The sequence below is a fragment of the Pseudophryne corroboree genome, chromosome 10, assembly GCF_028390025.1.
Source record: "Pseudophryne corroboree isolate aPseCor3 chromosome 10, aPseCor3.hap2, whole genome shotgun sequence".
Classification (NCBI taxonomy): domain Eukaryota; kingdom Metazoa; phylum Chordata; class Amphibia; order Anura; family Myobatrachidae; genus Pseudophryne; species Pseudophryne corroboree.
The window spans coordinates 54,044,484-54,065,276 of NC_086453.1; positions in this window are offsets into that span (position 1 = coordinate 54,044,484).

Here is a 20,793-nt window from a genome sequence, read left to right on the forward strand (position 1 = left end):
TTATTTGAGGTCTAGCAAAAGTTGCTTGTACAGCCGTGCTCATAGTTACACATTTCAGGTACTCTAGATGGAACGGGGCATACAGAGGACCAACCGGTCACGTATGTGGGTAGCGGGGTGGTAATACAGCGGTATGTGCAGGAATCCAGCTGGATACTCACAGGATATCACATGGTCACCAGAGCTAAGTGGGGATGTCCGTGTCCCACTGTGGCTCTCATACACAGTAACTAGATGGTGCTACACATGCACAGAAGACTAGACAGTGGCCATCTTGGTTAGGTACAGATGTTTCACTTAGGTAGCATCATGCAGATAGAGCAATAGCTCACTCCATGCTTGGCTCGATGCTCTCAACCTATCAGTGTGGAAGCTAACTACAAAAAAACCCTATTAGTTAGATAAGACACCTTCAAAACAGATGATTTATTCTATACTAACATCATTATGATCGTATAGGTAAAATTAATTTCCAAAATATAGTTTGTAACTTTTATGTAAGTCATGGCTTAGTTAATGTGGTTTTTCCACAACTCCTAAAGTTACTGTTACTATCAAATTTTTAACCTCATTCAAAGCCTAGTTTTGAGCTTTTTAGTTCATTCCAATACCTACTGTATAATAAAAGGCCATATCTTTCAGTGGTGCACAGACTAACGCAGTATTTTCTGAATGAGGCACTTGTCTCCGCCTCCTCTCCTTGGTCTGCGAGACAGGGCTGGAAAATTCCGGCAGCGTCTAATCTGCCATAGCATTAGCAACCCTGCTTACCGTCCCTGTTGCATTATGGGACTGGAAATGACTGACAGTCTCGGATCTTCTGTGTCACAATTCCTTACACAAAGCACTCAGTGATACCGTGCTTGGGCGGTGGATCACACATAGTTACTGACACACTTAGCAAGTGTCTCTAATCACCTGCAGCAGGTGGGGATTTTTGTTAAGTGTCAGGAACACTTTGGGGCTTATGGGTAACTGCAATATACATTTGTTCATCTCCAGGAAAATATCCACACACGTCCTGTCAGCAGCCATGAACCTATTATTTTAACAGAGGCCACACAATTAACTAAGTTGGGCTTCATTGGGTTTTTTTTTTGTATTTAAATGGGGGTTTTTGCCCTCCTCTTCTGACAACTTTTCCTTCACCTGCTGGGGCTAATGTTTGACAGGAACAGATTTCCCCTGGACTCTAAAAACTCTTCACTCTGTTATTGTTATTACCTAATGTCACCTCAAACCTTCTCCATTTTTTTCTCTTTCTTTTTTGACCTGTATTCCCCCAACCCTCGCCATCCCCTCCCTCCCCATACCTGTCTTATTCATTCCTCCTGCAACTCAACCTTGGCCAAACTGGACATCTGGCAGTTCTAACGAATGCCAGAAGGGGCAATGACCTGATTGGCTGGTCTGGCGCCAAAGTGCAGAGCAGCTCCGCCTCTCGGTGTCTCGCCCCATTTTTATGTACACACATGCTATTTTCTCCAGCCCCAGTCATTCCCTACCCTCAACCATCCTCACCTTTAAATATGACCACACTTAAAAATGGGGTCATGCCTCGTTGATTCCTAGCTGTGTGTTGAGGTATTGTTATGACTTGTTACTGTTCACACAAATGTAATTAAGCTACACTTCACCACTGTTGGCTACTGGTCATGATTTACTTACACTAATGCGTGTGTATATACAGACCCTCCAACATGACCCACCCCACTAGGTACAAAATGCTCTGTTCCTGGACTTCCCTCTTAATTTATGATTTCCATCACCTGTGTTGAACTAGTTAAATGATAAGAAAGCTGTTTCTTCACAGGTGATGGCAATAATAAATTAAGAGGGAAGTCCAGAAACAGAGCATTTTGTACCTAGTGGGGCGGGTCATGTTGGAGGGTATGTATATATATATATATATATATATATATAGATATATAGATATATATAGATATATAGATATATAGATATAGATATAGATATAGAAAGTTCAGCACTCACCATAGCAAGCTCACTTATCCTCACAACATCAATAAATAAATGATGGGGGTCTAGTTAGTGAATTTGCCAATGCACGGAAGCCTGCAAACCGCTTGCCAAGGTACCCCATCTTCATGCAGGTCCTACACTATCACAGAGTCTCAAAAACTAAAACCTGGCAACTGCATCACACATAATATAACTGCAAATATATCCACTAGGTTTAATGAGTACCTGACTCATATCTTGTGGCTTTTAAAGGTAGGGATAATGAATGTCCAATTATGCGTGGTAGGGTAAAATAATTGGACAATCATTCTCCCCTTGCTTCTAGTACTCCTATTTGAGAATATAGGGGTAGAGAAAAATATAAAGAAAATTCTTATCACTGTGCTGCAGAATTATCAAGACACGATTTGCTGCTCCCACTGTCTGATCCAGAGAGGTTTCCCGACCAGTCATGGCTATAACATAGCCGGCGGCGCGGTGTGTGGTCCCCGGCGGCGGCCAGCGGGTATGCAGTTTGTACCAGTGGAATCTTTTGAACCGTGTGGTAACCATCCCACAACGTGTGCTATATGGTACGAGTCCTATACAATTTGTCCGTGGACCTGTTACTGTTTTTAAATTGAATAAGCAGTCTGCACTATGAGCGCCTTTTTCATTATGCTTTATTCCTAGAAATATATATATATATATATATCTTTCTTTTTGGAATTGACCATTTAAAAAAACAAAAACACTATAATTACAAAAGGTATCAAGTCATTGTTTCTCCTTTAACATCAAGAGAAACCATAGACAATCGCGTAAGTCTGCTTTTATTTTCCCTTGCACTTCTTATTATGTAGAAGTTAATCTCCCCCCCCCCCCCAGTTTAATGACTATTCCAAGAAGTATCTTGAAGAGATAAGACCCAGGTGTCCTACACGTTATCGCAAAGCACTACAGCTTGCAACGTCCTCTCAGAAACCGCCTCACATCCTGTTGCCTCTCATTATTATAAATATTAGTTTGGCATGGAGAGAGTTCTTGTATTTACAGGAAAGTGACTTGTTTGAGAGTCATAAGTCACGAGAAGAATTGCATTGTGTTTACTGATGCTAAAAATGACTCCAGAGCGGCTTTCCCCTGGCAGTGAAACAGTTAAAGTTGCAGACACTCAAGGCAGACCCAGGTACCTCTGGCATAGGGCCTAATTTAGACCTGATCACTAGGCTGCGTTTTTTTCACAGCCTGCGGTCAGATCTGAACTGCGTATGCAGGGCCGGTGCTAGGGTGTTCGGCGCCTCCCTGCAAACTATAAATTTGCGCCCTCCCTCTCATACTGTAGTTAATAAAGTGAGAGCGTGCGCCGAAGGCCGCAAAAAAGGATTATGGTTTCCAACAGGGTGTGACCACACAACAGTACCCCCAATTCAAATGATGTCACACAGTAGCACAATCTTATTCACATTTCACCGCACATAGGGTGAGATTCAAATGACATATCACGCCCAATTTCCTTCTAAAATGATCTCCGTTATTGCGCATATTGCACCCATAATAATCAGGTTTAGCTGTGTAAAGGGTTGGGTGCCTCCATACTCCGGAGGTAGCAAGCTGAAATAATGATACCACGCCCCTGAGGGCAGAAACAGAATGGGTGTGAAAAGGGGTTGAAAAGAATTGATTCTCCCCCATAGAATGAGCCGAAATTCACATTATAGCCCACAGAATGAGCCGAAATTCACATTATACCACACGGTATGAGCCGAAATTCACATTATACCACACAATATGAGACGAAATTCACATTATAGCACACAGAATGAGCCGAAATTCACATTATAGCACATGGTATGAGCCGAAATTAACATTATACCACACAATATGAGACAAAATTCACATTATACCACACGGTATGAGCCGAAATTCAAATAATAGCACACGGAATGAGCCGAAATTCACATTATAGCATACAGAATGAGCAGAAATTCAAATTATGCCACATGGAGACAAAATTCAGGGACAGTGACAACAAGGACAGGGAGAGAGAGAGGGAAAGGGACCTCAGGGACATAGGGACAGAGAGAGTGACAGAGAGAGGGATAGCAAGGGCATGCTGTAGGGACGGGTGTAGTACTGGTGACCGGCGGGTTCCTGACCGCCGGTCACCTTACCGACGCCGGGATCCCGGCGGGGAGGGGCGAGTGCAGCAAGCCCCTTGCGGGCTCGGTGGCGACCTGCGGTCGCCACGGGTTCTATTCCCACTCTATGGGTGTCGTGGACACCTACGAGTGGAAATAGTCCCTGTTGGTCGGCATGCCGACCATCGGGATAGTGAGCCGTCGGGCTCACGGAGGAGGTCATGTGACTGTCGGTCAGCTGACCGGCGGTCACATGAATACCACCCGTAGGGACTAGGAAGAGAGAAAGGCAGCAGGGTAAGATTACCTATTTAGCAGCGGCGGTGCTGAGGATGCTGTGGTCTGCGGTTCGGTGTATTAGGAGGCTGTGGTCGGCATGGTGCGGAAGTGCAGAGAAGGACTGAGGGCGGCGGCAGGGCAGCTGAGGGCAGCGGCAGGGTGGCTGAGGGTGGCGGCGGTGTAGCATAGGAGGAGGCGGAGGGCGGTGGCGGTGCAAAGAGGAGGAAGCTGTGGTTGGTGGCACTGCGGCTCCTATGACAACAGGGCCACTATTTCAAATCCGCCGTGGACCTGCAGCCAATCAGGAGGGGGCAGGATAAGATCAGTGGTGAGGAGCAGGAGGGGGCAAGATGGGAGTAGTGGTGTGGAGCAGGGGGGGGGGGGGACAGGATGGTAGTGAAAGGTACTCGCTCTCGCTCGTTAAGTTAAACAAGAATGTCACTTGCTCCGCACAGCTCCCGGGTCCCGACCGCCGATGTTCCCTCCGTGGACAGTAGCAGCAGCCTCACACAGGAGCCGTGGCGCTAAGACAGATAGCCAGAGCAAGTGTGACTAGAGCTCCCGCCGTGTCCTGCTCCTCCGTCTCCTCACAACTCCCATCAACAGAGCAGCTCTCCTGTGCTCCAGGAGTCTCATTCCGGGGAGTCGACAGGAGAAGCGTGGAGACACTGCATGGTACACGAACGAGACCAGACCGGGCACCTCGAGGGTGACATTAATCGGCAGCATGGGGGGACACATTAACCGGCAGCAAGCTTGTGAGTGGGGGGTGCCATGATGCCTATGGTCTGCACACTGCTATTAGTAAAATAAAAACAAAAAACTTCCATACATAAATTACACATACATTATAAATAATTATACATACATTACATATACATTATACATAATTATACATGCATTACACATACATTATACATACCGTCCACAGGAGGGGACGGGTGCAGTGCGGTGCTGAACAATTAATTAAGGGGTGGGGAGGAGAGGGGAGGGAGACCGTGACCTCACCAGAGAAGAGAGCCGTGTGGACCGGTGAAGAAGAGCCGCTTCTCATTGCCGGAGACGCAACGAGAAAAGGGAGTAAGGTAGCCAACGCCAGGATGCTACAGTGTGACAAGCGCACAGCAGCAGGGATGCAGAGCAGGGAGAGCGCCTCTCCAGCCCAGTGCTCCGTGCTTTGCATCCCTTTGCTGAGCGTGTTACGCCGGGCCTGGTGACAGGAGGGGCAGGTCAGGGAGGGGAAGAGACCTCCTACTTTCTCCTTGTAGCCCATGGCTAGCAGCAGTGCACCGTTATTAGTCCTGCCCTGCTGACTGATCTGCTGGTTGAGGGCTCCCCAAGTGCTGTGGGCCCCGATGCATTGCACTGTCTGCTGCGGCGAAAGTTCCACCTCTGCCATCTACCCTTAGGGGTCATTCCGAGTTGATCGTAGCCATGCAAAATTTTGCACAGCTACGATCATCTTTCCTGACATGCGGGGGGACGCCCAGCACAGGGCTAGTCCGCCCCGCATGTCAGTCCACCCCCCCCCCCCCCCCCCACAGAAGTGCAAAGGCATCGCACAGCGGCGATGCCTTTACACTTTAAGAGTAGCTCCCGGCCAACGCAGCTTTAGCGAGCTGGCTGGGAGCTACTCCTCGCTCCCTGGGCTGCAGTGGCTGCGTATGACATCACGCAGCCACTGCAGCCCGCCCCCCGTTCGGTCTGGCCACGCCTGCATTGGCCGGACCGCACCTACGAAATGGCGGCTAAACGCCGCCGTTTCGCCCCCTCCAGCCCATCGATCGCCTTTGCCTGTCAATCAGGCAGAGGCGATCGCTAGCCTGCTACAGCCTTCGGCCATCCTGCAGGCGCAGGCGCACAAAGGCGCTTGCACATGTGCAGCAGGGGCCCGTTCGCTCTGCTGCGTTAAAACGCAGTGAGCGAACGGGTTGGAATGACCCCCTTAATGCCTGCAGAAGTGAATCTTATACACACACAAACACATATACATACATACATACATACACACATATAATATATACAGACAGTCCATACACACAGTATCACAGTTTCTCTCACCTTTTTTCCATCCACTCACAGTAATACAGTCTGGTTGGTTGGCTGGAAGGGATCTGCCTCAGCTTGGGGATCCTGTGTAGCCCCGCCCCTTTTCGTTCGTGTAGCCCCGCCCATTTAGTCCGTGTAGCTCCGCCCACTTTTCGTCCGCCTCTCATGCCTCTGTCCGATCATCATGCCTCTGTAGGTAAGGAGGGAGGGCTTTAAACTGACGGCGCTGCTGCCTGTCAGTTTGCATTTGCAGGCGGCAGCAGCAGGGGGACAGGCCAGGCCCAGGGCAGCACAGGGATGCAGAGCAAGAAGGCGCCTCTCCAATCAGGCGCCTACCTGCTTTGCATCCCTTTGCTGAGCGGTTAGCGCCGGGCCTGTGTGTATGCGTATGCACCGCAATGCGCAGGCATGACAGACCCCAGCAACGGGGATGGACGGTCAGCTATGGGATGGTGCGAAAATTCAGAACGCACCGGAGATCGCAAGGAGATTGACAGGAAGAGGGCGTTTGTGGGTGGTAACTGGCTGTTTTTCAAGGAGTGTCTGGAAAAAACGCAGGCATGTCCAAGCGTTGGAAGGGAGGGTGTCTAACGTCAAATCCGGTCCCGGACAGGCTGAAGCGATGGCAGCGGCGGAGTCAGTTCTGGGCTGCGCAGAGACTGCGCAAAATCAGTTTGCACAGCTCTGCTACACATGCGTTCGCATATTTGCTAAGCTAAAATATCCTCCCCCAGTAGGTGGCGACTATCTGATCGCAGGGCTGCAAAAATCGCTGTACAGTGATCAGGTCTGAATTAGGCCCATGGTGTCTTGTTATAAAATTTCAATTATTAATTATTATTATGTAGGAAATAATTGCTACTGGTTTATTTCAAAAGGAAGATGTGGTAGCTGCATTTTTTGACAAAACACAAGATTGTATGTCACATCTTACACTTGAGCTTCCTTGTGACTGGAAACCCCCTTTCCTCACAGCCTGGGGGGGGGGGTGTAAACCTTTGTACCAGAGAGAGAGTCTGGTAAGTGACTTACAATGCTCATTGGGCTTACATATGTCTGAAGTTCTGTTCTACATACACTGTACTTTGTTTGGGGCAGATTATAGCTTGTTACATGCTAATTATGCATCCTTCATGGGCTGGCAACAATCCCTCTAAGCCCTCCTCCAGAAATCCTGCGTTTGTCCGTTTGGTGGGATGGCATGTATAGGATGGTCTGTTTGCATAATTGTGAAGTAAGGCGCACTTGCATGTAGATTCATATATACCTATCATACATGACTCCATAGTCCATACACCTGTTTGGTTTTACTCAAAGACATCCCTTCCCTACAAACTGGCATAAAGCCAACATGGTCTCAGTGCCACACTGAACAGCAATTTGATGTTTCTGCCTGATAAAAGCTTACCTTGCATTAAGAACCACTTGCCTCCAGCTGGCCGTCAGTGGTTCATGTTTTTTTTCATAGATGGCGGAGGTTTAATGGTTCTCCGCCATCAATGGCAGAGAGTGTGGCCATGATATGTTTTATTCCTTCTGGAGCAGAGAACACAGCGTATAGCCCTGCCACTCATGCAGAGTGCAAAGCCTCTTTCCCTCATTGGCCAGTCACTCAACAAGTACTGCTTCCCAATCGGAGTGGCTGCAGTGATTGCCATCAAGAATTTCCCATAGAAGGTTTCCTACCATTGATATAAACCATCGATGGAGAACTTTGATGGTGAACCATTTGATGAACATCCTAACTTATTGGTGGCTTTGATGAACCAACGTAGAGTAAATTTACCCCTGGAATCAATAACCAAAAATACAAATTGGAAGTCCAATTGAGACTCTGAGTCACTGTGTACTGCTAGTGATGTGAGAAATGGATTCTGGGAAATGTTCACAAAGCAATCATGAGAATGACTTTAAAAATATAACTAAAATAAAAAGAGTGCTCTGGAAATCTTTGAATTCCATGTCTTGGAATAAGAAGAAAAAAAAGGAAGTTGATTTTAAAAATACCAGCCAGAGAGATTCCATTTGGCAGCCATGAAGAATTTAGTCCCCCTGGATGCCAATATAAAAAGGATTCACCCACTCAAATGCTGCTTGTAAGCACAGATAGTCCTCAGCATCCGGGCCTGGGGACTCTGTGTGAGGAATGTTGTCTGGAATTTATCTGTCAACATACAAATATGTGTAAGATTTCTGGGTCTAGGATTCCCCTCACTGAGTGTTTTTAGGGGGATAACGCACTTTTAGGGATCAAATGATGTCAAACATCACAAGAAGTATTTACTGACAAATACGTTGCAGGACGTCACACTGTGCATCTTCGCAATAGACGGCATCACAGGATATTATGCAACTGCGGAATATTTTCTCACCTGCATCCACCCCCCGTATCTACAACTCCTCAGCTTTCGTCTCAGTTATTTCCTTTGGTTCCTTTAGAACGGTATTGTTGCGCTGCATACATAAAAGCAGAAAGTGTTTTTTCCTGTTAAGTCATGTGCAGCTGCTGGAAGGTGGGAGTCTGGGACCTGGCAGAAATGTCACACACTGAGTGTATAGACGCGGTCTTCCTCCTCTTCCTCTCCCTAGGGCCAATCAGAGAGGTGTGGGTATCCACACTTTAATACGTTACCATGTACTAGCATTAGCTGTGCACAAATTGGTTCATAAGCGCATCCCTGTCTGTATTTTGCCTAATATTCATCAATTGAAACCGATACAGACTGGTTTCTAGGGTGTGCGACATATGAACCAATTAATAACATATTTTTGATATTAAGGCTATGGTATACATATATACATAGCCATTCGCGCTGTTAGGGTATTGTTATAACTCCAGTTCCCTAAAGCTGCCTAATGGTAGAGCTGGACCTGTGAGCAGTGGCGTTGAGAGAGAGGGAAGGGGGAGGGTACAAATTACCTGGGCCCAGGTCTGATAGAGGGGCCCAGTGGGGGCCCAGGTCCATGCCTCCTGTGATTAGGCTATGCCCCCTGCCAGCCAGGCTTTCTACTACCCTGGCTGTGAGGCATACCATTCTCCTTTGAGTGGGTGCTCCTGGTGTGCTAGACATGCCCCCAAAGAGGAGTGGCCATGCCCTTAGCATGCTGTGGTCACACCCCCTCCAGTGGGGGCAGGGGGGCCCAGGAAGAAGTTGTACCGGGGCCCAGAATTTCTCTTGGCAGCCCAGCCTGTGAGCAGTTTTTATGAAAAAACAGTTGTTAGTAATTCTAAATTCAGTCTTAAGTTCACCCATTAGCCAGTGTAGACATCACTTCATTGTATTTGTTAATTTGGGTGGGGGGGCTGTGGTTGGGAGGGTCTGGGGTTGAGGGAGGGGCAGGGGAGTGGGGGCCGTGGGTGGTGTAGGGGGTCTGGAGGCGCTGCATGTAGGGGAGGGGTGGTTGTGTGGTGGATGGACGCCATTCTATAATGCTTTTACTTTGGAAACCACTGCAGTTGCAGAACCAGTACAATAAGGCTTCAGTGGCAAAAATATTTTACCCCCTTGTTCCTCTCTACCTCTGTTCCAAAAATACATGTAAAGATAATAATAGCATTTTATTTCCATTTCATTTAAGGTCAGAAAAACCTACCACAAGTTGGTCCTCAGTGTTTATCCCTCTTCCATCATAGCGCTCTGCAGGTAAGCATCCAGAGAGTAGGAAGCCCATGTGCAGTCTCCGTCCGGACCCCCTCCTTTCTAGCCGGCAAAGCAATAGGCTCTGGACCCTAGGGTCACTAGGAGACCCTAGCGCTGTCCTAGGGTCTAGTGTGCATGTGCAGGTCTCCGGGAAAATGGCACAGCAGCCATTTTCCTGATTTTGCTACTGCGCATGCGCGAAACGCTGGGAAAGTGTCGGCGGCACCATTGTCCATGTGGACGCTGCTGCTGCCGACGTGGTACTCCGGAGGGTAAGTATTGAAAAAAATAGGTGCAGGGTGTGTGGTGTGGGTCCCCCTTTCCCCCGGGGGCCCGTGTGCACAGCATACACTGCACCTATTATAGATACTCCAGTGGCTCTCTGTTTTAAACACCTCACACCTCAACCATCCCATTTAACCCTCTCTGCTCCCTCATGCTTCTGTTTGAGGGGCCTATTTATCGAATTACACTTTCAGGATACCAGCAAATATTAAGTATCCCCCGAATGTAATATAGAGGGACCACAGCAGATATCTCCGATATTTCCTTTTCTGACAGCAGAAGCAGCCCCCATAGGCCACAGCAGCTAAAGCCATCTTCAGATGGTGTTAGCCACTGTAGCCCATTGGTGTGATCCCCAGTCACTCCCCCAAAGTGAGTGCAACAGGAGATGTGACCTCACACATCATAAGGTCACACCCATTTTTCAGATGCACACACGAAAGTCCTGCCTGGTCCTCCCCAGTGTTGGGAGATACCATGTGACCTGCAGTGTTCCCCAAATAAGACTGAAGAATTGAGATGTGCCCCATTGCAAGGTGTGAGTGCTCCTCGCTCTCTATACTAGATTTGTTGGGACTTACATGTTTTGTTGCAAGTATATACTAGTAGTATAAAGTGCTGGTCAGTATTCCCTGTGCCAGGCCCAGCACCCTGAGTGTATGACATCATGACATTGCACAGAGGGGGCAGAGCTGCCACCAGCAGGAAGTGCATCATTGCCCGGAGCAGCCAGAGGTTCCTCCCATTCCAGGGACCTTGCTAACAGGAAGCAAGGGTCGTGTGGCAGTGAACCTGCTGCCCCCAGTGTCCTGCCCTCTGTGACATGGCACCGCTTGCACACCCCTAGTTTCAGCCCTGGTACTGGTCTACGTGCATTGCCAGTGGCACCACTGAGTCCACAAAGGCACAGGTTGGACAAAGACCGGACTGACTTCCTGTAATGCTGTTTCTCTAAACACCGCTGCCACATTATACAGATGGCTGTAAGTTGTACCATACGGTAGATGGGGCAATTACTTGGTGGGAATCCTATGCATAATTAGGCTCTGGTGTAGGACTCTATTCATTAATGGTTGTGATGTCCCCGTGCAAATACACGCTCCATGTTGCGTATGTTGCAGGCAGAAGGAATATGTTATGTACAGTAGGCATCCAGGGCTCCTATTGCAGTACCAGAATACCCCCCACTACTAAGCAGTGTACTCTGCTCCCTCCCCGGCAGCCTAATATTGGCATCTTGACAACAATGGCAGCTTAAAAACAGTTGTAGTTAAGGAAAGTTGTCAAGGAAAACCTACCTGACGGCTTACCTTGACAACTATTTGTATCTGCCAAACCGGAGGAACGAAGGTAAGTGAGATTTTCATCTTTTATCTATTTCCTATACAGCAATTCCACCCACAGCAACATTTTTAGTTTTAGGTGGTGTTCCCCATTAAAGTGGACCTGTCACCCGCACACAGGATAGATTTTCATTCCATAGCCTTAATTAACTTCTAGTCAATGAGAATGTAGCCTGTAGATTTACTATAAATAGGCTTACCATACTATCCCTTTACACCAGGACAATCATGAATTACACAGGTTCTGTGGCTGGCTAACTTCAAGCTTATTTCTCTATCGTCCTAGTGGATGCTGGGGTTCCTGAAAGGACCATGGGGAATAGCGGCTCCGCAGGAGACAGGGCACAAAAAGTAAAGCTTTTCCGATCAGGTGGTGTGCACTGGCTCCTCCCCCTATGACCCTCCTCCAGACTCCAGTTAGATTTTTGTGCCCGGCCGAGAAGGGTGCAATCTAGGTGGCTCTCCTAAAGAGCTGCTTAGAGAAAGTTTAGCTAGGTTTTTTATGTTACAGTGATTCCTGCTGGCAACAGGATCACTGCAGCGAGGGACTGAGGGGAGAAGGAGTCAACTCACCTGCGTGCAGGATGGATTGGCTTCTTGGCTACTGGACATCAAGCTCCAGAGGGACGATCACAGGTACAGCCTGGATGGTCACCGGAGCCGCGCCGCCGGCCCCCTTGCAGATGCTGAAGACAGAAGAGGTCCAGAATCGGCGGCTGAAGACTCCTGCAGTCTTCTAAAGGTAGCGCACAGCACTGCAGCTGTGCGCCATTTTCCTCTCAGCACACTTCACACGGCAGTCACTGAGGGTGCAGGGCGCTGGGAGGGGGGCGCCCTGGGAGGCAAAATGAGTACCTATAAAGGCTAAAAATACCTCACATATAGCCCTAGAGGCTATATGGAGATATTTAACCCCTGCCTGATTTCTCAAAATAGCGGGAGACGAGCCCGCCGGAAAAGGGGCGGGGCCTATCTCCTCAGCACACGGCGCCATTTCCTCTCACAGCTCCGCTGGTCAGGACGGCTCCCAGGTCTCTCCCCTGCACTGCACTACAGAAACAGGGTAAAACAGAGAGGGGGGGCAAATTTATGGCGATATTTTTATATAACAAAGCAGCTATAGGGGAGCACTTATTATAAGGCTATCCCTGATATATATATAGCGCTTTTGGTGTGTGCTGGCAAACTCTCCCTCTGTCTCCCCAAAGGGCTAGTGGGTCCTGTCTTCATTAGGAGCATTCCCTGTGTGTCTGCTGTGTGTCGGTACGTGTGTGTCGACATGTATGAGGACGATATTGGTGTGGAGGCGGAGCAATTGCCAAATATGGGGATGTCACCTCCTAGGGGGTCGACACCAGAATGGATGCCTTTATTTATGGAACTACGGGATAGTGTCAACACGCTAAAGCAGTCGTTTGACGACATGAGACGGCCGGACAATCAATTAGTGCCTGTCCAGGCGACTCAAACACCGTCAGGGGCTGTGAAACGCCCTTTGCCTCAGTCGGTCGACACAGACCCAGACACAGGCGATGACTCCAGTGGTGACGGTGACGAATCAACCGTATTTTCCAGTAGGGCCACACGTTATATGATTTTGGCAATGAAGGAGGCGTTACATTTAGCTGATACTACAGGTACCACTAAACAGGGTATTATGTGGGGTATGAAAAAACTACCTATAGTTTTTCCTGAATCAGAAGAACTAAATGACGTGTGTAATGAAGCGTGGGTTGCCCCTGATAAAAAGCTGATAATTTCAAAGAAATTATTGGCATTATACCCTTTCCCGCCAGAGGTTAGGGAGCGCTGGGAAACACCTCCTAGGGTGGACAAGGCGCTAACACGCTTATCTAAACAAGTGGCGTTACCCTCTCCTGAGACGGCCGCACTTAAAGATCCATCAGATAGGAGGATGGAAAATATCCAAAAAAGTATATACACACATGCAGGTGTTATACTACGACCAGCTGTAGCAACTGCCTGGATGGGCAGTGCGGGGGTAGTTTGGTCAGAATCCCTGATTGAAAATATTGATACCCTGGACAGGGACAATATTTTACTGTCGTTAGAACAAATAAAGGATGCATTTCTTTATATGCGTGATGCACAGAGGGATATATGCACACTGGCATCACGGGTAAGTGCTATGTCCATTTCGGCCAGAAGAGCTTTATGGACGCGACAGTGGACAGGCGATGCGGATTCAAAACGGCATATGGAAGTTTTGCCGTATAAGGGGGAGGAGTTATTTGGAGTCGGTCTATCAGATTTGGTGGCCACGGCTACAGCCGGGAAATCCACCTTTCTACCTCAAGTCACTCCCCAACAGAAAAAGGCACCGACTTTTCAACCGCAGCCCTTTCGTTCCTTTAAAAATAAGAGAGCAAAGGGCTATTCATATTTGCCACGAGGCAAAGGTCGAGGGAAGAGACAGCAACACGCAGCTCCTTCCCAGGATCAGAAGCCCTCCCCGGCTTCTACAAAAGCCTCAGCATGACGCTGGGGCTTCTCAAGCGGACTCGGGGACGGTGGGCGGTCGTCTCAAAAATTACAGCGCGCAGTGGGCTCACTCGCAAGTAGATCCCTGGATCCTGCAGATAATATCTCAGGGATACAGGTTGGAATTAGAGACAGATCCACCTCGCCGTTTCCTGAGGTCTGCTTTACCAACGTCCCCCTCCGAAAGGGAGACGGTGTTGGAAGCCATTCACAAGCTGTACTCTCAGCAGGTGATAGTCAAGGTACCTCTTCTGCAACAAGGGAAGGGGTATTATTCCACTCTTTTTGTGGTACCGAAGCCGGATGGCTCGGTAAGGCCTATTCTAAATCTGAAGTCCTTGAACCTGTACATAAAGAAGTTCAAGTTCAAAATGGAGTCACTCAGAGCAGTGATAGCGAACCTGGAAGAGGGGGACTTTATGGTATCCTTGGACATCAAGGATGCGTATCTCCACGTTCCAATTTACCCCTCACACCAGGGGTACCTCAGGTTCGTTGTACAAAACTGTCACTATCAGTTTCAGACGCTGCCGTTCGGATTGTCCACGGCACCTCGGATCTTTACAAAGGTAATGGCCGAGATGATGATTCTTCTTCGAAGAAAAGGCGTATTAATTATCCCATACTTGGACGATCTCCTAATAAGGGCGAGGTCCAGAGAACAGCTAGAGATGGGATTAGCACTGTCTCAAGAAGTGCTAAAACAGCACGGGTGGATTCTGAATATTCCAAAATCCCAGTTAATGCCGACAACTCGTCTGCTGTTCCTAGGGATGATTCTGGACACGGTTCAGAAAAAGGTTTTTCTCCCGGAGGAAAAAGCCAAGGAGTTATCCGAGCTTGTCAGGAACCTCCTAAAACCAGGAAAGGTGTCTGTACATCAATGCACAAGAGTCCTGGGAAAAATGGTGGCTTCTTACGAAGCGATTCCATTCGGCAGATTCCACGCAAGAATTTTCCAAAGGGATCTGTTGGACAAATGGTCAGGGTCGCATCTTCAGATGCACCTACGGATAACCCTGTCTCCAAGGACAAGGGTGTCTCTTCTGTGGTGGTTGCAGAGTGCTCATCTATTGGAGGGCCGCAGATTCGGCATACAGGATTGGATCCTGGTGACCACGGACGCCAGCCTGAGAGGCTGGGGAGCAGTCACACAAGGAAGAAACTTCCAGGGAGTATGGACGAGCCTGGAAACGTCTCTTCACATAAACATTCTGGAACTAAGAGCAATATACAATGCTCTAAACCAGGCAGAACCTCTGCTTCAGGGAAAACCGGTATTGATCCAGTCGGACAACATCACGGCAGTCGCCCATGTGAACAGACAGGGCGGCACAAGAAGCAGGAGGGCAATGGCAGAAGCTGCAAGGATTCTTCGCTGGGCAGAGAATCATGTGATAGCACTGTCAGCAGTGTTCATCCCGGGAGTGGACAACTGGGAAGCAGACTTCCTCAGCAGACACGATCTTCACCCGGGAGAGTGGGGACTTCATCCAGAAGTCTTCCACATGCTGGTAACCCGTTGGGAAAGACCAATGGTGGACATGATGGCGTCTCGCCTCAACAAAAAACTGGACAGGTATTGCGCCAGGTCAAGAGATCCGCAGGCAATAGCTGTGGACGCGCTGGTAACGCCTTGGGTGTACCAGTCGGTGTATGTGTTTCCTCCTCTGCCTCTCATACCAAAAGTATTGAGAATTATACGGCAAAGAGGCGTAAGAACGATACTAGTGGTTCCGGATTGGCCAAGGAGGACTTGGTACCCGGAACTTCAAGAGATGATCACGGAAGATCCGTGGCCTCTACCTCTAAGGAGGGACTTGCTTCAGCAGGGTCCCTGTCTGTTTCAAGACTTACCGCGGCTGCGTTTGACGGCATGGCGGTTGAACGCCGGATCCTAAAGGAAAGAGGCATGCCGGAAGAAGTCATTCCTACTTTGATTAAAGCAAGGAAGGAAGTAACCGTGCAACATTATCACCGAATTTGGCGAAAATATGTTGCGTGGTGCGAAGATCGGAGTGCTCCGACGGAGGAATTTCAACTGGGTCGATTCCTACATTTCCTGCAATCAGGATTGTCAATGGGTCTCAAATTGGGATCTATTAAGGTTCAAATTTCGGCCCTGTCGATTTTCTTTCAAAAAGAATTGGCTTCAGTCCCTGAAGTCCAGACCTTTGTTAAGGGAGTGCTGCATATACAGCCTCCTGTGGTGCCTCCAGTGGCACCGTGGGATCTAAATGTGGTTTTGGACTTCCTAAAATCTCATTGGTTTGAACCACTAAAAAAGGTGGATTTGAAATATCTCACATGGAAAGTGACCATGCTTCTAGCCCTGGCTTCTGCCAGGAGAGTGTCAGAATTGGCAGCTTTATCTTACAAAAGCCCATATCTGATTTTCCATTCGGACAGGGCAGAACTGCGGACTCGTCCGCATTTTCTCCCTAAGGTGGTGTCAGCATTTCATCTGAACCAGCCTATTGTAGTGCCTGCGGCTACAAGTGACTTGGAGGACTCCAAGTTACTGGACGTTGTCAGAGCATTAAAAATATATATTGCAAGGACAGCTGGAGTCAGAAAATCTGACTCGTTGTTTATATTGTATGCACCCAACAAGATGGGTGCTCCTGCGTCTAAGCAGACGATTGCTCGTTGGATCTGTAGCACAATCCAACTTGCACATTCTGTGGCAGGCTTGCCACAGCCTAAATCTGTAAAGGCCCACTCCACAAGGAAGGTGGGCTCATCTTGGGCGGCTGCCCGAGGGGTCTCGGCATTACAACTTTGCCGAGCAGCTACGTGGTCAGGGGAGAACACGTTTGTAAAATTTTACAAATTTGATACTCTGGCTAAGGAGGACCTGGAGTTCTCTCATTCGGTGCTGCAGAGTCATCCGCACTCTCCCGCCCGTTTGGGAGCTTTGGTATAATCCCCATGGTCCTTTCAGGAACCCCAGCATCCACTAGGACGATAGAGAAAATAAGATTTTACTTACCGATAAATCTATTTCTCGGAGTCCGTAGTGGATGCTGGGCGCCCATCCCAAGTGCGGATTATCTGCATAAGTTGTACATAGTTATTGTTAACTAATTCGGGTTATTGTTGAAGGAAGCCATCTTTCAGAGGCTCCGCTGTTATCATACTGTTAACTGGGTTTAGATCACAAGTTGTACGGTGTGATTGGTGTGGCTGGTATGAGTCTTACCCGGGATTCAAAATCCTCCCTTATTGTGTACGCTCGTCCGGGCACAGTACCTAACTGGAGTCTGGAGGAGGGTCATAGGGGGAGGAGCCAGTGCACACCACCTGATCGGAAAAGCTTTACTTTTTGTGCCCTGTCTCCTGCGGAGCCGCTATTCCCCATGGTCCTTTCAGGAACCCCAGCATCCACTACGGACTCCGAGAAATAGATTTATCGGTAAGTAAAATCTTATTATTTCACCTGGTTTAAATCAGCCACAGAACCTGTGTAATCAATTAGTGTCCCATGGATGGTAAGCCTAACTAAGAGGGTCATTCCGAGTTGATCGCTCGCTGCCGATTTTCGCAGCGCAGCGATCAGGTGAAAAAACGGCATTTATGCGCATGCGTATGCCCGCAATGCGCACGCGCGACGTACGGGTACAAAGCTCTTTGTGGTTGTGCACAAGTTCTAGCAAAGTTTTCCTTCGTACTGACGGCCGCAAGGTGATTGACAGAAAGAGGGTGTTTCTGGGTGTCAATTGACCGTTTTCAGGGAGTGTTTGCAAAACGCAGGCGTATCTGAAAAAACGCAGGCGTGGCTGGGCGTTCGCTGGGCGGGTGTGTGACGTCAAATCCAGACAGGAATAGGCTGAAGTCATCGCAAGCGCTGAGTAGGTTCAGAGCTACTCTGAAACTGCACAAACTGGTTTTGCAGAGCTCGGCTGCACATGCATTCGCACTTCTGCTAAGCTAAAATACACTCCCCAGTGGGCGGCGGCATAGCATTTGCACGGCTGCTAAAAACTGCTAGCGAGCGATCAACTCGGAATGACCCCCTATATACCTGCAAACACTGAATGTACAGTAAGTCAAACGTCAGGAATATTAGGCAATGGCTGAGCCCTGTGTGTAGACGTCGCTCCATTCCCTCAGTGGTACCGATGCTGCAGCAATGTCTCCAAGGGCATTTCAGTTTCTATAAACTTATCCAACTGGTTAAAAGTAGAGATGAGCGGGTTCGGTTCCTCGGAATCCGAACCCGCCCGAACTTCATGTTTTTTTACACGGGTCCGAGCGACTCGGATCTTCCCGCCTTGCTCGGTTAACCCGAGCGCGCCCGAACGTCATCATCACGCTGTCGGATTCTCGCGAGGCTCGGATTCTATCGCAAGACTCGGATTCTATATAAGGAGCCGCGCGTCGCCGCCATTTTTCACACGTGCATTGAGATTCATAGGGAGAGGACGTGGCTGGCGTCCTCTCCGTTTATAGAGATTCGAGAAGAGAGTGAGACAGAGAGAGACACAGTAGTAATTTGGGGAGCATTAGGAGGAGTACTACTACTACTAGTACTTGCTGAAGTGATAGAGAGAGATAGTGTGACTGTATTATCTGACTTGTGGGGGAGACACTGACAGTGGGGAGCAGTTAGAGTCTGAGAGCAGGACTCAGGAGTACATAATATAACGTACAGTGCACACTTTTGCTGCCAGAGTGCCAGCCACACTGCCATTGTTTGTGACCACACTGACCACCAGTATAATATATATTGTGATTGTCTACTTAGGACTCAGGAGTACTACTTGCAAGTTGCTGATAGTGTGACCAGTGACCTGACCACCAGTTTAATAATCACCACCAGTTTATGAGTTTAATATATATTATATATATATATATAATTGTATATAATATATATATAATATTGTATACCACCTAGCACCTACCCGTGTTTTTTTTTTTTTTTCTTTCTTCTTTATACATACTACTATAGTAGCTTACTGTAGCAGTCTGCAGTGCTGCTGAGCTGACAGTGTCCAGCAGGTCCGTCATCAGTCATTACATAATAAATATATAATATATATACCTGTCCGGCTGCAGTACTAGTGATATTATATATACATATATATTGATTTCATCTCATTATCATCCAGTCTATATTATCAGCAGACACAGTACGTTAGTCCACGGCTGTAGCTACCTCTGTGTCGGCACTCGGCAGTCCATCCATAATTGTATACCACCTACCCGTGGTTGTTTTTTTTTTTTCTTTCTTCTTTATACATACTACTATAGTAGCTTACTGTAGCAGTCTGCGGTGCTGCTGAGCTGACAGTGTCCAGCAGGTCCGTCATCAGTCATTACATAATAAATATATAATATATATACCTGTCCGGCTGCAGTACTAGTGATATTATATATACATATATATATTGATTTCATCTCATTATCATCCAGTCTATATTATCAGCAGACACAGTACGGTAGTCCACGGCTGTAGCTACCTCTGTGTCGGCACTCGGCAAGTCCATCCATAAGTATACTAGTATCCATCCATCTCCATTGTTTACCTGAGGTGCCTTTTAGTTGTGCCTATTAAAATATGGAGAACAAAAATGTTGAGGTTCCAAAATTAGGGAAAGTTTAAGATCCACTTCCACCTCGTGCTGAAGCTGCTGCCACTAGTCATGGCCGAGACGATGAAATGCCAGCAACGTCGTCTGCCAAGGCCGATGCCCAATGTCATAGTACAGAGCATGTAAAATCCAAAACACCAAATATCAGTAAAAAAAGGACTCCAAAACCTAAAATAAAATTGTCGGAGGAGAAGCGTAAACTTGCCAATATGCCATTTACCACACGGAGTGGCAAGGAACGGCTGAGGCCCTGGCCTACGTTCATGGCTAGTGGTTCAGCTTCACATGAGGATGGAAGCACTCAGCCTCTCGCTAGAAAAATGAAAAGACTCAAGCTGGCAAAAGCACCGCAAAGAACTGTGCGTTCTTCGAAATCCCAAATCCACAAGGAGAGTCCAATTGTGTCGGTTGCGATGCCTGACCTTCCCAACACTGGACGTGAAGAGCATGCGCCTTCCACCATTTGCACGCCCCCTGCAAGTGCTGGAAGGAGCACCCGCAGTCCAGTTCCTGATAGTCAGATTGAAGATATCAGTGTTGAAGTACACCAGGATGAGGAGGATATGGGTGTTGCTGGCGCTGGGGAGGAAATTGACCAGGAGGATTCTGATGGTGAGGTGGTTTGTTTAAGTCAGGCACCCGGGGAGACACCTGTTGTCCGTGGGAGGAATAGGGCCGTTGACATGCCTGGTGAAAATACCAAAAAAATCAGCTCTTCGGTGTGGAAGTATTTCACCAGAAATGCGGCCAACATTTGTCAAGCCGTGTGTTGCCTTTGTCAAGCTGTAATAAGTAGGGGTAAGGACGTTAACCACCTCGGAACATCCTCCCTTATACGTCACCTGCAGCGCATTCATAATAAGTCAGTGACAAGTTCAAAAACTTTGGGCGGAAGCAGTCCACTGACCAGTAAATCCCTTCCTCTTGTAACCAAGCTCACGCAAACCACCCCACCAACTCCCTCAGTGTCAATTTCCTCCTTCCCCAGGAATGCCAATAG